This window comes from Octodon degus, unplaced genomic scaffold (genome assembly GCF_000260255.1).
Source record: "Octodon degus isolate 3935 unplaced genomic scaffold, OctDeg1.0 scaffold00203, whole genome shotgun sequence".
NCBI classification, from domain to species: Eukaryota; Metazoa; Chordata; class Mammalia; order Rodentia; family Octodontidae; genus Octodon; species Octodon degus.
Window position 1 is genome coordinate 2,108,737 of NW_004524779.1, and position 15,157 is coordinate 2,123,893.

Genomic DNA, 15,157 nt, shown 5'->3' on the forward strand with positions numbered 1-15,157 from the left:
GGGGCTGGCTGGCATGTGGTGCTGGGGGATTGAACCGCAGTCCCTGTGCTTTGCTAAGCTTGTTCTAAGTAGGTGCTTTAGACCACTGAGCCATCTCATTGGTCTAAGCCCTGTATGCCCATTTTCTTGCACTATGTCTTTATTCTTAAACAATATATTTTAGATTCTTCCATAACTAGAGGATTTATTCATTCTATTTCACAGCTGTGTAGTATTCCATTGGTTCCACTAACCAGGTAATTTATTCAACTAGAAAAGGCGAGTCCCAAGTGAAAAAAGGGCTGCGCACAGCTGGCAGAGGGTCTGGCGAGGCCGGCGCCCCTGCGGCCTCCTCCTGGCTTCCCGCATGCTTTCTCGTCATCACCAAACTGGTGCCAGGTGTGTGCCGAACTCAAGCTCTCGCAGCAGGCCGGAGTGAAGTCACGAACCACAGGGAAGGCGTTAGGGAGTCTTGTGGGTAGGAGAACAGTTCTGGGTTTCTAGGAGGGGCCGGCGTGGATGGCTGCCTCGCCCCTGGGTTCAGAGCTGCTGAAAGATCAGCAGAGCACAAACCGCACTGTTGTTTAGTTGCGCCTATCACGGAGCGCTCTGTGGATTTAAATGACCGGTGCAGCTGAGGCTCTCTAACCCAGTTCCTGAGCATGCGAGCTTTAAAGGAAAGTAGGATTTTATGTTATTTATTTAGAGTCGGTCTCATTGTGTAGCTCGAGCTGGCCTTGAACTCCCGGCAGTCCTCCGGCCTCAGCCTCCCCAGTGCTGGGATTACAGGCGTGCACCACCCCCACTCCACCCTGGGCGAAACTAGGATTTTAGAGAGAAGAAAACCTGACTGTCTTAGTTATTCTTTTCTCCTTGCTGGGACAAACACCCGACACTCAAAATGAAGGAAGGGAAGGTTTACTTAACTCACAGTTCCTGGGGTTTCATAGTTTAAAACAGCCAGAATTACATAGCAAGACCTTGGAGTCTTACTTGCTCAGGAGAGAGGATCAATGCCTCCGTCTTCTCCAAACATCTCCTTTCTGCCCCAGGGGGCCTCCATCACAGTTCCGCCCCTCCCCCATCCGCTGGGTCCAGGATGACCCTCTGCACATCCCAAGAGACCTCGGCCTCCGGGACGCGGGCTGCCAGGCCTCTCCGGCCCCGCCCCTCGAGCCCCGCCCTGGTCCCCAGGCCCCTTGATCCCACCCCTGAAGCCACTCGCTGCTCCTCCAGCGGCGTCTGCTCCTTGACTTACATGAGGCTTTGGGGGTACAACTAGACACAAACCATAACACTATTTTGCATTTTAATTCCTAGAGACTCAGGAGTTTAGTAGGGAGTGGAGCTGTGGAGCCTCCCTTAAGTAGGAGGGGGCTGCTGTCCAGGCTGTCTGAGGGTCACAGTCGACCAAAGCTCTAGTTCATGATCTTATTTCAGTTCCACCCATGTGCCCGGTTACCCAGCCGCAGCTCCGGCCCTTGTCCTAGCTGGCTGCCTCATTGATCCGCTACCCAAATAGCCTATTTCTTACGAAAGGAGGCCGTTTATTTTGGTGAAAGGGAAAAGGGTTCATTCAAAGCTAGCTCCGAGAAGATAGAGGGACTCATTTACCCCAAATCACTTCTTTCCTCCGTACAGCAAGGGTCGCAGGAGCCATGAGCACAGAGACAGCAGGTCTCCACACCCGCTTGTCACTTTCAGTGGTCCTCAGCTCCTCCTCCTCTTTCTTGGCTCCAGACTCCTGGAGTGGCATCTGCATATTTGGTCACTTCTTCAGGGCTGAGGAGAGGAGGGGTATTGGTTTTGTGTTCAGCAGGAGGAAGTTTGGAGAAGTTGCTTATCTCTACAAAAAGGCAATTTTAACTTTGAGGCACCAAGCATGGTGGTGCAAGCCTGCAATCCCTGCACTTGGGAGGCTGAGGCGGGGGATCGCTGTGAGCTGGCGGCCAGCCTGGACTATCTAGTGAGTTAATCTCTCTCTCTGCTCTCGTCCTGAAGGCAATGGAGGAAGGAGACTGAAAGGACAGCAGTGGGGAATGCAACCAGATGTGGTTTATAAGGAAGAACAAAAGGAAAGCTCCTACTTGGTAAGAGGGACTCCAGGGAGCAAGCCCCTAGAGGTGGTTAAGTGTAGAGGCTTTTATGCAGTCTTTGGACAGGAAAGGTGCAGGGGGACAGGCGAGAATGCAGGCCTGCAGTTGGCTACTGTTTCTAGGCTTTGATGTCCAGAAAGTTTATTATTTCTTTGTCCTTTGCATTCCAGTGTTTTGAAGTTTATCCTCCTTTACTTAGGGACTTGTCCTTTGTCCTTCGCTCTTCAATTTCCTGAGACTTATCTTCAGTTTTTCTGGTCCTGGCCTTTATTTCGTTTAGTCAGGCCCCTGCCTTAATCTGCCTGCTGCCCCTGTATCTCCTGCTCTCAGGACCAATAGCTGGGAAGCCTCAAAATGAAGACTTGCTTCCAGGTCTCCTCAGATTTCTCATTTTCCTGCTCCATTTGTTCATCTCCTTTTATTAACATTCTTTCTTCATTAGCCCCCCCCCCCCCCATTCCCTGATGAGAGGAACCACCTGGAGTTCGCCCAAAGCAGATTTCTTTTTTCTTTCTTTTTTCTTTCTTTTTTTTTTTTTTTTTTGTGGGACTGGGGATCGAACTCAGGCTCTTGCACCCAAAGCAGATTTCTGGTTGGAATTTCTAAGTGAAAAGCCTGTCATTCTGCCTATCTAGGAAATGCTTCATGTCATTTTTATGAGGACGGTACAGGGAAGTTGAATTAATCCAGGATATCCTGAAGCACAATGTCCCTAAAACCACCTGCAGTTCCTGATTCCACGGGGCCAGATCTCTAGCAAAGGCATCAGTGATTGCCAACAATGGCTGGGGGCTGGGGGTGGGGGCAGCACCACTTGCTGGGGCGCACCTTCTCAGCGCCACTTCATGGCTTCTCAGTGGGGGCACTGGGGATTGGCTCAGCAGCCTGCAGGAGGCAGGCCTTCAGGTGTCTGATGCCTGCTGCAATTCCCGAACGGAAGAGCTGTAGTGGGGTTCAGCTGCTTCGTAATGCTTTGGGCTAGGGTGTTATTTCATTTGAGATGCATATTTCTGATGAGATTTGTTCTGTGTATATTTCCATAGTTTAACTCAGTGTGAGGAAATCTTGGCAGAAAGTGTTTTCTTGCAGAATTTGGTGGGAACTTGGTCCTTGTTAATTTTTAAAAATCTTGTGGGTTTCTGTTTTACAATACCAGGGACTGCACCCAGGGTCTGGTGCACGTTAGGCAAATGCTCTTCCCCTGAGCTACATCCTCAGCTGTAAACCTCATGATTTTTAAATGTTGCCTTACAATTCAGGTTCACTGTAAATATGCACTGAGCCAAGCTGGCCTAGAAGACGCCATGGGGAGCTGATTTGTGGCCTTGCTGTCACTCTGTGGGTCACTGTTAGATAGAAGCAAGCCAAGCCGGGGCACGAGGCACATTCCCGGCTCTGGCGGCCTGCTGCTGTGAAACCCAAACCCGGACCACTTGCTGTGCTCCACCGGAAGAGCAGTCAGCTCTGTCTCCAGGTAGCTCCTGAGGATCAGCCCAGCAGTCAACGTTTAGCGTCCTTACAAGGTATCAGAACATCTACACTGGCGCGTGGAGGTTTTTGCATTGCACCATCCATTTGGAGGCAAAGAATACTTAATGGGAGGGTGCTTCCAGGGGTAGATTTACATTTGGTGGGTCCTATAGTTGTTACAATTTTGCAGACTCTGTCTAGAAAGAATGTCAGGATTGGGGTGTAGCCCAGTGGCAGACAGTGTGTTCAGCCTGAGTGAGACCTTGGATCTCAAATGAAATAATCCTCAGCACCGAAAAAGAAAAAAGAGCTGGGTGTGGTGGTGCACACCTGTAATCTCACCACTCAGAAAGCTGAGGCAGGAGGGTTGTTGAAGACCAGTCTGAACTACATAGTGAGACCCTGCCTGGGAAAGGAGAAAAGAAAGAAAAAAATGAAATTATGTATGCAAAATTAGCTATGGAACTACGAATAGGTGTTAACCAAATGTGGTAAAGGGTTTACTTTTGCAATTTTTTAAAAAAATCAAATGAAGGGCCTGGGAGACAGCTCAGTGGAATAAGCACTTCCCTGGCAAGTGCAAGGGCCTGAGTTCAATCCCTGGTTCTGAAAAAAAAAAAAAAAAAAAAAAAAAAAAAAAAAAAAAAATCAAATGATTAGGGTGGTGAGAGATGTGGTTCAGTAGTAGAGCTCTTTTGTGGCATGCGCAAAGCCCTGGGTTTGATCCCCTCTGCCATTAAAAAAAAAAAAAAAAAAGACCAAGGACTGAGAAGGGGCCTACAGGAGCAGGGCCCTGTGCACCGTCGGTGTCACAGCAGCACCTGCTAGCGTGGGTGCTTGTAGTACACGGAACACAGCTGGGACTGAGAGACGGGCCCAGCTCCCTTCTCCCGAACTGGGGCAACATCTTAGGGCAATGCCTTCCTCCGTTGGTCTCAGGAAAGCAGAAGTAAAAAGAACCAAGATCCAAGAAATCACTAAAATTCTAGCACATGAGTGTCATGTCTCTTGGCCTGACTTTCAGTAAGCTTTTTCCCGCTTGAACCTTGTTAAAAACCCATACATATGAGCTGCATCTCTCATATGTATGTAATCAGGAGTGAATCCTGGGAGAAGCATGGAAAGCCCCTGAGATAACTCAGCACCGTCATTAATTCCTGCCTATCTTTTTTTTTTTTTTTTTTTTTTTGTCTCTTGAGGCAGGCTCTCACTATGCAGTTCATGCTGGCCTTGAGCTCACTTTGTAGCCCAGGCTGGTCTTGAATTTACACTGTTCCTCCTGCCTCGGCCTCCTGAGTGCTGGGATTACAGGTATGCACCACTATACCTACATTAATTTCTATCAGTTTTATCCAGAGACCCAAAGAAAAGCACCAGGCCTGGGTGCATATCTTTTAAAATCCAAAAGCCTGATATATCTGTGCACCTTTTCTTTTCTTTTTTTCTTTTTCTTTCTTTTTTTTTTGTGGTTGGCTCAGCTGGCCCTGGGGGTGGGGCTGGTGCAACATGTGGTGCCAGGGATTGAATTGAGGTTCCTGTGCTTGCCTAAGCATGCCTAAGCAGGCACTTTAGACTGCTGAGCTGTCTCACTGGCCCACCTTTTATTTTCTTGTCAGCCCAACACCGCTTTTGTGTTCATGTGCCATCCTTGTTTGCATTGGCAGAGGCCTACAACCCACCCTGAGCACATCTCCTTCCCGTTACCCTTGATGGATGTAGCTGCTTTTGCTTTTACCGCTGCATGGACACTTGCAAATCTTTGCTCACTGTATGCAAGAGCCCAGAGTCTACCTGTCAGATCCATCATGTAGTACCGCTTGCTTCCGTGATGGTGGAAATTAAAATTTTGCAAGGAAAGTAAGAGAAAATGAAGGGGATACCCACCTCTGAAAAATATCAAGCTGCCCCCTAAGAAAGAAAATTTAAGAGAAAACAGAGAAGGTGCTTCAACTAGAACTGAAGAAAGCACAGGCTTAAAGAACAGGGTCAGACTGGCCCACCAACAAGAGTGGGGACCACTTTGGGGTGCTTGGCCCTCGTTTCCTAGCTCTGGGGCATCTTTATGGCTGAGGGGTGACATATTCCCATGAGATGGTTGTTCTTGCTTGAGATGTAGAACCAGTGCTCCCACTCGATGGAGGGTGTCCATTTGGTGGGGTGTTCTTTTATATTTTCCCTGGAAGTGCAGATGACTACAGGTTTAGGGGAATGGACCCTGAGTATGGCTGAGTGTCTGTAAACTGCTTGTCTTGGTGCTCCCCTGGACAGGAGACAGGAAAGGCTGTGTAAATGAAGGGCGGACCAACCTTATCAACTTGCATGGTGACACTTTCAAATAATTAACACGACATATGTGGGTCCAGGAGGGATTTAGCACAGGGCTTACAAAATGAAAACTCGAAGCTTTGTTCTGCCTTTAGTTACCTATTGCATATCTATAAGTCCAACTCTAGGGCTCTGCTTGCCTCAGAAGAAAATATAGTCCTGCTTTTAATGAGTAACAGGTTAAGGGCCCAGGAGTTCATTTGTTCTCTGTCCCTGTGATATGGCACTGCCAGATTTGGCTCTGGTCTGAGGACCATCAGGGCCCTCTGATTGGGAACAGATCAAAAATATAGAGGAAAAAAAATTATTCTCTGATTTTGGACTCATTTTTTCCTTTCAATTTTTTCTATTTTTTATGACCCATATTATTTCTTTCTTCCCATTTCCTTTCTTTGTGCCAGGAACATCACTTAGGATTTTGTGACCTTGAACTGTATTCCTGGCACTCTTTTTTCCTTTTATCTTCTATTTCCTATTGGTAATTTTTTAATTATCTTTATCTAATTCTACAAATATCCTTCTGCTCCATCATAGGATCTTTTATCTCATTTATCTCTCCTCACTGTTTTATTTTTCAATTTTTTCTTTATATTCCTTATATTCTTCCATTCTCAACCCCCTATATCTTTAACACTATGCCCATTAAGGTTTTTTTGGTTTTTAGTTTGTTTGTTTTTGGTGGAACCAGGGATTGAACTCGGGCCCTTGCACTTGCCAGGGAAGTGCTTATTCCACTGAGCCATCTCCCCGGCCCCACCATTAAGCTTATTATTAATCTTTAAGTCATTAATTCTGTGTCACTACTATTGAATTCTCTATTATTAGTAGAGGGGGAGGAAAACAAAAGTCACAGTGCCAAATTACTCAAAGAAATGCTAGAGGAGATTAAAATACAAATGAATTAGGAGCTAATGAAAAATATAACTAATCAGATAATAAAGTAATGAAACAATCAGAAAGTTTACAGAAGACACTAGTGAAAAGCTAGTGTCACCATGGATTTATTTATCCTATAAACCTTTCATGACAAAGAGCACCTCAAGAATTCCATGACTACCAAACCAGCAGTACAAAAAACTCTCAAGCATATCCTAGAAAGACATAATTAAGTCCACAATACCAACAAATCTAGTAAAGGAATACAATAGGCAGGGTGCACATTTAAACAGAAAGAGGGGGGCTGGCCAACTAGCTCAGCAAGCAGGCACAGGGGCCGGGGGTTCAATCCCTGGGGTCTGCAATGCTGGCCCCTCCCCCAGGGCGCACTGAGTGCGTGGTGCTGCCCACGTGTAATCTGGGCTCTTGGGAGGCTGTAAACAGGTGGATCACTGAGTCCGATCTAATACCTTAACACCCTGTAGACCCTTCCCTAAAATAAAATTTTTTAAAAACTGCAAAGAGGGGAGGGGAGGAAAATTAACAACCAAAAAGTGCAATGACAGGAATAAGTCACTTGCTTTTCAACAATAAATTCCCTGATCAAATGACAGAATGAAAAAATAGATCATGAAAATAGCTCAATAATATGCAATATAAAATAAACAAATTTAATGCAAAAACAGAAATACACAGATTAAAAATCAGAGGATGGAGGACAATATTCCATGAGAAAGAACCTGGACAAAACCAGGAGTAACTTTCCTGACATCATACAACTTGGATTGCAAGCAAGACCTTTAATGAAACTGAAAGAGGAGTCCTACCAAAGTCATTCCTAGGAGCCAGGGAGATGGCTCAGTGGAATAAGTGCTTCCTTGGCAAACGCAAGGGCCTGAGTTCAATCCCCAGTTCCGCCAAAAAAACCCCAAAAAACAAAGTCATTCCTTGAAGAAAGCATTTCCTTAATTCCAAAACCAGAAAAGGAACCAAAAAAACAAAGAACTACAGATCACTCTCTTTAATGAACAACAATGTAAAACATTTCAACATGATACTGGCAAACAGTACAAAACAAATTATAAAAAAAGATCTTATATTGTCGCCTAGTGGCACATGCCTGTAATCCCAGCACTCAGGAATCTGAGGCAGGAGGATTGCCACAAGTTTGAGGACAGTCTGGGCTACATAGACAATTCAAGGCCAGTTTGAATTATGGATCAAGTTTGCCTTAACCCCTCCTTCAGGACAAAATTTTCAGGATCGTTTCAGTTGATGCAAAAAACCCTTTGGCAAAATCCAGCATCCATTCATCACAGAAACATTGAAGAATATAGGTATAAAAGAACCTACCAACTTCTTTGAAAAACCACCAGCCAATATCTTTTTTTTTTAATTTTTATTTATTTATTTGTGTGTGTGTGTGTGTGTGTGTGTGTGTGGCCAGCTCAGCCCACCAGTGGGCAGGCTGGCTGGCATGTGGTGCTGGGGGATTGAACCGCGGTCCCTGTGCTTTAGCTAAGCTTGTTCTAAGTAGGTGCTTTAGACCACTGAGCCATCTCACCAGCCCCCAATATCTTATTAATTAGGGAGATGCTGAAAGCTTTCCTTCTAATATGAGGAGTAAGACAAGGATGTCTGGTGTCACACCCACAGCAGACATTGGCTAGAGCAACCAAGCAAAGGAAAGAAATGAAAGGAGCATGTGTAGGAAAAAAGTCAAATTATTATTTGCACATGACATGATCCCATACATAAAAATCTGAAAATTTCCTCTAAGAGACTCCTAGAATTAGTAATCAAATTCAGTTAGCATAGCAGGGTACAAAGTCTACAAGGAAAATCAGTAGCATTTCTGAACACCAGTAATAAACTCACCACTAGAGAAATTAGGGAATCACTACCTTTCATAGTAGCATCAAGAAAAATTAAGGGGCCAGGGAGATGGCTCAGTGGAATAAGCGCTTCCCTGGCAAGTGAAAGGGCCTGAGTTCAATCCCTGATTCTGAAAAGAAAAAAAAAATTATATATATATAATTATATAAAAAAATTATATATATTATTATTATATATATTATATATATAAAAATTATATATATTATTATATATATAATATCAGGGCTGGCCAGATAGCTCAACAGGTTAAAGTGCCCCATGCAGTGCCGGCCCCACCCCTGGGGCACACTGAGACAGCAATTGAGACTGGGCACAGGGGTGTACACCTGTAATCCCAGCACTTGGGGGGCTGAAAACAGATAAGTCTGATCTGTATAGTGAGACTCTGTACTAAGTACATTTAAAAAAAAAAAGAAAAACTAAATATGTAAGAATTAACCTAACTAAGGAAGTGAAAGACCTCTACAATAAAAACCTACAGAACTGGGGCTGGAGAGATAGCTTAGAGGCATAAGCACCTACCTGGCAAGCACAAGGTCTTGAGTTCGATCCCTGGCCCCGGACGCTGTGTGGTCTCAGCTCCAGATCCCCAGGGAACCCGCCATGTGGCCTCAGAACCAGGCATGGTGGTGCTCTCCTACAATCCCAGCACTCAGGAGATTGAGCCAGGAGGATCTCTGTGAATTCAAGACCAGTCTAGGAGCTACAAAAGTAGGCACAAGCCCGGCCCAAACTGCATAGTGAGATCCTGCCTCAAAAACAAAAAAACTGCAGAACTTTGTAAAAGAAGATTAAAGTGTACATCAGAAAATGATATATCCCTGTTCTAGGATGGCCAGAACCAATATTGCCAAAATGATTATGCTTTCGAAACTGACATATAGATTTAATTCAATTGCAATCAAAGCACTAATAGCATTCCTTTCAAACACAGAAAAAACAATCTCAGAATTCATATGAAACCATAAGAGAACTATCATAGCAAAAGCAATCTTGGAAAATGAGAAAAAGGCAGGAAGAATAATAATTTCTTACTTTAAGCCATACCACAAAGCTACAGTGACAAAGCCAGCATGTTGGCTCAACATTTTCTAGAAGGTTGAGGCATGAGGAGCACTACCAATTTGAGGCTAGCCTGGGCTACGTTGTGAGTTCAAAGCCAGCCTGAGCTACATAGCAAGACTTTGTCTTTAAAAAATAAAGGAAGGAAACTCCTGGGAGGATGACAGTGGTGATTAGCAAAGAAACAAGGTCTCTGAGATTGTTGTCTAAGCTCTTGAATAGAGCAATGTGAGGAAAGGAAAACCAACGGAAGCTGGTCTCCAGGATCCAGCAAAGATCTGAAGTGAAAATACAAGCCAAAGGGAGAGTGAAGAGAGAGACTTTACTGCAGAAGATGGAGGCCCAAGCCCTGACGACTGCATGGGAGGGGCGGGCCTAACCTAAACACATATGGTGCCTGCTGGCCACGCCAGAGGCCTCCATGGAGAAACCAGTGGACCAGACAAGTGGACAAGTGGACCGTGGTCGCTGGTGAGTTACTCAGGTTCAGAAGCTCCTCCAAGGAGGGTGATTGGCCGGCAGCCATCATGGGGAGAGGCCAAGTGAGCTCAGAACTCAGAGTAGGTGTGAGTTGGCTTAACCTAGCGGCCCTCAGGGTCAAGGTGAGTGTGAGAAGTGAGTTCAGTGCAGCAGGAGGTCATACAGCCACGTTGAAGGTGGCAGGAGGTGCACAGTGTTGCAGGCTAAACAATCAGGCTCCAGCTTCACATCTAGAAATCAGCCTGGACGTTAGTGGAACTAAAGGTGCAGGCTTGCCGGGACTACCCACTACTGCTGTATAAATCTACAGCTGGCTTGCTGGGATCTGGGCTCTGTCTGCCCACTGCATCTACCAGTGACAGCTGAGACACTTCCTGAAAAGGACTTTTTTCCCTTCTTTTTGTTTTATTTTGTTTTCTTGATTATTGTTCTGGTTTTTGTGAGTATGAACATTACTTCTAGCCTTCTTGTTCTGTTCTTGTTTTTAATCTCTTCCTTCCTTCCTATCTTCTTTACCAGTTTTTCAAAGTTCACATAGTCATTCTTTGTCATCCAGGCTTGCTTCTTTTTTTTTTTTTTTTCGTATTTTAGGGAAGGGGCTACAGGGTGTTCAGGGACTCACAGTGATCTGCCTGTTTATAGCCTTCCAAGAGCTGGGATTACAGGTGCATGCCACCATGCCTGGTCTTAAGTGCCTTCTCAGCATGCTCTGGTGGTGGGGCCGGCATGGCAGGCTCAGGGATCAAACTCCTGGGCCCCTGTATCTGCTTGCAGGTGTTTTACCGCTGAGTTATTTGGCCGGCCCCAGGCTTGTTCCTAATCTCTTCCTCTTCTTCTATTTTTCCATGGTTTCCCTCTAACCCTTTAAAAAAAAATATCCCCCTCAGGGTAAAAGGATAAAATTGCCATACTAAGATTACATTTACTGTATACAATTTTCTTGTTTTAGATTTTGTTACATAACGAAAAATCTAGTTGATGTGGTTAAAGGTGAAAATTAATAGTTACCATAGTCATTCTCTCTCTCTCTCTCTCTCTCTCTCTCTCTCTCTCTCTCTCTCTCTCTCTCTCTCTTCTTTTTTGACCAGGAATTGGACTCTTGATCTCATGATTACCAGGCAGGAGGTGTGCACCACTGAGCTAAATCCCGGGCCCTAGTTTGTCATTTTCTATTCTGTGTTGGATGCTATTGTTATTGCTGATTGAACTACTTTATCAAAGGTGACATAATTGTCTTAATCAGTTGTTTCTCCTGCTATGCCAAGACAGATTACTTAAGGGCCATAAATAATATTGTCTGGCAGTGTCAAAGAAGCAGAGGCTAGTGGGCCAGCCAAATAGCTCAGCAGAGTAATAGCTCTGCAAGCAGGTGCAGGGGCTGGGGTTCAATCCCTGGGCCTGCTGTGCCGGCCCACCCCCAGAGCATGCTGAGATGGCAATTGAGACTGGCTGTGGTGGTGCACACCTGTAATCCCAGCTCTTGGGAGGCTGTAAACAGGGAGATCTCTATGAGTTCGATCTAGTAGTGAGACCCTGAACGCCCTATAGACCCTTCCCTAAAGAAATACAAAACAACAACAGGGGTTAGGCCAAATAGGCAGCAAGTTCCCATTCCCAATGAATTAAAGTGGGAGGATCTTGTAACAGATTTAAACTCCAAAATCCAGCTTTACCTGGAAGAAACCCCTGAGAAATAGTCATCTTAAGAGTTCTAAATACTAGCAATAAAGCTATTCACCATAGGGAATTTACAGCATTAACCCAGGAATGGAGAGAGAGAGAGAGAGAGAGAGAGAGAGAGAGAGAGAGAGAGAGAGAGAGAACAAACTTAAACAAAGTGCAACCACAGACTTCCAGCTCACCAAAGGCAAACAATGAGGTGGGACAATCTGAAAGCCAACTACCTGGATTCTCTGAAGTGTTAACAGTAGAAGTGACAAAGCAGATGAACAAGGCTCTAGAAAAAAATAAATCAGAAATAATTTCTCAGAAACTGGGTGTGGTGGTGCGCACCTGTAATCCTAGCTCTTGGGAGGCTGAAAACAGGATTACTACAAATCCTATGGACCCTGTACTAAAATACATTTTAAAAAAATAAATAACTTCTCAGTTAAGTACAAAGATGGTAACCATAATGAAAGACGTACTTAGCAGAGACAGACTTAAGAAAAATAGACCAACTTTGGAAAATGACAGAAACCATGAATACCCAACATAAGAAAGAAATGAATCCATGAAACAAATTCAAACAGATATCCAGGAGATTAAAAATTGAATTAAAAGTATATGTAGCAGATGGACCCATGTGAAGACAGAATATCAGACATGATTGTGGGTAGCAACAATGAAAAGAAAGATTCTCTTAAAAATAGCAAGGGCCACAGAATATCAATCCAAGAGCTGCTAGGTGATGCAAAGAAGAATAACATAAGATTGACTTTATTTATTTTTTTTAACCATTATTTAGCTTTATTCATAACCATAAACTTAACTCTGCAATCCAGGTACATTTGGAGGGGAGCAAGGAAAACATGGAACCCAAAGAACTGCGAGAAGAGCAGGGATGATGGGGCGTCTTGAGCAGGGAGGGCAAAGGGTGCTCTCCTGAGCTAGAGGAATGGTCTGGTCTGGCGGTGGCAACACACACAAGTCACACGCGTTAGGGTTGTCCACAGTCGGTGATGGTGATCATCTTGCTGGTCTTGCCGTTCCTGGACCCGAAGCGCTCCATGGCCTCCACCGTGTTCATGCCCTCTTTCACTTTCCCGAAGACCACGTGCTTGCCATCCAGCCACTCAGTCTTGGCAGTGCAGATGAAAAACTGGGACCCGTTTGTGTTTGGCCCAGCATTTGCCATGGACAAGATGCCCGGGCCTGTGTGCTTCAGGATGAAGTTCTCATCATCAAATTTCTCCCCGTAGATGGACTTGCCGCCAGTGCCATTGTGGCGCGTGAAGTCACCACCCTGGCACATAAATCCTGGAATAATTCTGTGAAAGCAGGAACCCTTATAACCAAATCCTTTCTCTCCAGTGCTCAGAGCACGAAAGTTTTCTGCCGTCTTTGGAACTTTGTCTGCAAACAGCTCGAATGAGACGCGGCCCAAGGGCTCGCCGTCGGCAGTGATATCGAAGAACACGATGGGGTTGACCATGGTTGGCAACAAACAACTAAGAGGAAGGCTAGAGGCGTCTGCAAAGCGGCCAAGATTGACTTTAATCAATGAAAAAGCAGGAGATAGAGCAAATGAGAAACCTGTTCACAGAAGTCATGGCAGAAAACTTTCCTAGCAAGGAAAAAGAATTTGACATGCAGACAAGTGAGACATAGAACTCCAATTAGCCAGGATTTAAAAAACACTATGCCCCTTTCTTTCTCCCTGGCCATCTTGGTAGCTGCTCCTGGTTGAGGGCTGTCCACACCTAAGGCAGGAAGATGGTGGCCACAAAGAAGACGAAAAAATATCAGGAGTCCATCAACTGTAGGCTCCAACTTGTTATGAAAAGTGGAAAATACGTGCTGGGGTACAAGCAGACGCTGAAGATGATCAGACAGGGCAAAGCGAAATTGGTCATCCTTGCCAACAACTGCCCAGCCTTGAGGAAATCTGAAATAGAGTACTAGGCCATGCTGGCCAAAACTGGTGTCCACCACTACAGCAGCAATAATATCGAACTGGGCACAGCATGTGGAAAATACTACAGAGTATGCACATTAGCAATCATTGATCCAGGTGATTCTGATATCATTAGAAGCATATCAGAACAGACCAGTGAAAAATAAACCAAGCAGAATTTTTCATTAATAAAACCTGCCACAGCTAAACAAACAACATCAACAAAAACCCCACTATACCAAGTGTTATGGTTTGTGTCTAGCTGTCCCCCCAAAGCCTCATGCAGTTGTGGGTGGCTTCTGGAGTTTGTGATTGACTATTGTGGGTATGGATGCTGCACCTGCCTTGGGGCAGGTAATTTGCATTACAATGTAAGGTGGGAAGAGAAGCTAGCTGCCTGAGCTGCTGCTACCCTTCCTTTTGGTCTTGCTCATTGTCACCACCATGAAAGGTTGCTTTCTGCTGTGTGCCGCTCTGCCTCAGACCCAGCTGAATATGGACTGAAACCTCCAATAACTGTGAGCTAAATAAACCTTTCCTTCCTTCATTTTGGGTGTCGGGTATTTGTCCCAGCAATGAGAGAAGAGTAACTAAGACATCAAGGCATATAATATTTAGCTCAAGATTCCCCAAATTCACCACAGGAATAGAAGATTAAAAACTTTTAGAGAAACTAAACAAATCATGTACTCAGAATCATAGCAGACTACTCAACACAAACCCTCAAGTCAAGGAAAGCCTGGAGAGAAGTGTTTTCAGCCCTAAAAGAAAACAAACTCCAAACCAGATTGATGTACTTTACAAAACTATCTTTCAAAATGGATGGAGAAATAAGATACTTCCATGACAAAGAACACCTGAAGAAATCTGTAAACACCAAACCAGCACTCTAAAATGTTCTGAGGGACATTCAAAAAAGAGATTACAAGAATTGCATGCCTATGAACTCCAACAAAATGAACCCACCAAGCAAGGCAAACAAAGGGGGGTGGTAAGGGAGCCAACAACAGGAAAATATAATGACAAGGCTAAGTCAGTACATATCAGTTATAGCCATCAATGTTAGTGGTCTCTATTCCCCAATTAAAAACACACACTAACAGAATGGATCAAGAAGAAAGACCCAACAATATACTGCCTATAAGAAATACATTTAGGGGATTTGACTGACCTTATCAGATCCAAAAGCTACAACTCTTGTTGCATAGGTCTTGCTTTATCTTGGTCTTAACCATCCAACAGAAAAATATAAAAACGAGGTATAAGAAGTAAAGCCATGGTGTTATGTTGAGCTGTAGGGGACTCAGGTCAACAATTTCTGACATTGCCAGTCAAGAGGAATACTATTATGGACTAC

At 44.6% G+C, this 15,157-nt stretch overlaps 2 pseudogenes across 1 annotated transcript; one reads left to right on the plus strand and one right to left on the minus strand.

Annotated features, from left to right (window-relative positions):
• LOC105743997 overlaps nucleotides 1-13,967 on the plus strand; it is a 15,064-nt pseudogene extending 1,097 nt beyond the window's left edge.
• On the minus strand, nucleotides 12,752-13,343 carry LOC101588707 (annotated as a pseudogene). The gene has a single exon (XR_001117357.2). The product of XR_001117357.2 is annotated as a peptidyl-prolyl cis-trans isomerase A pseudogene (transcript).
• Nucleotides 13,968-15,157: the final 1,190 nt, after the last annotated feature.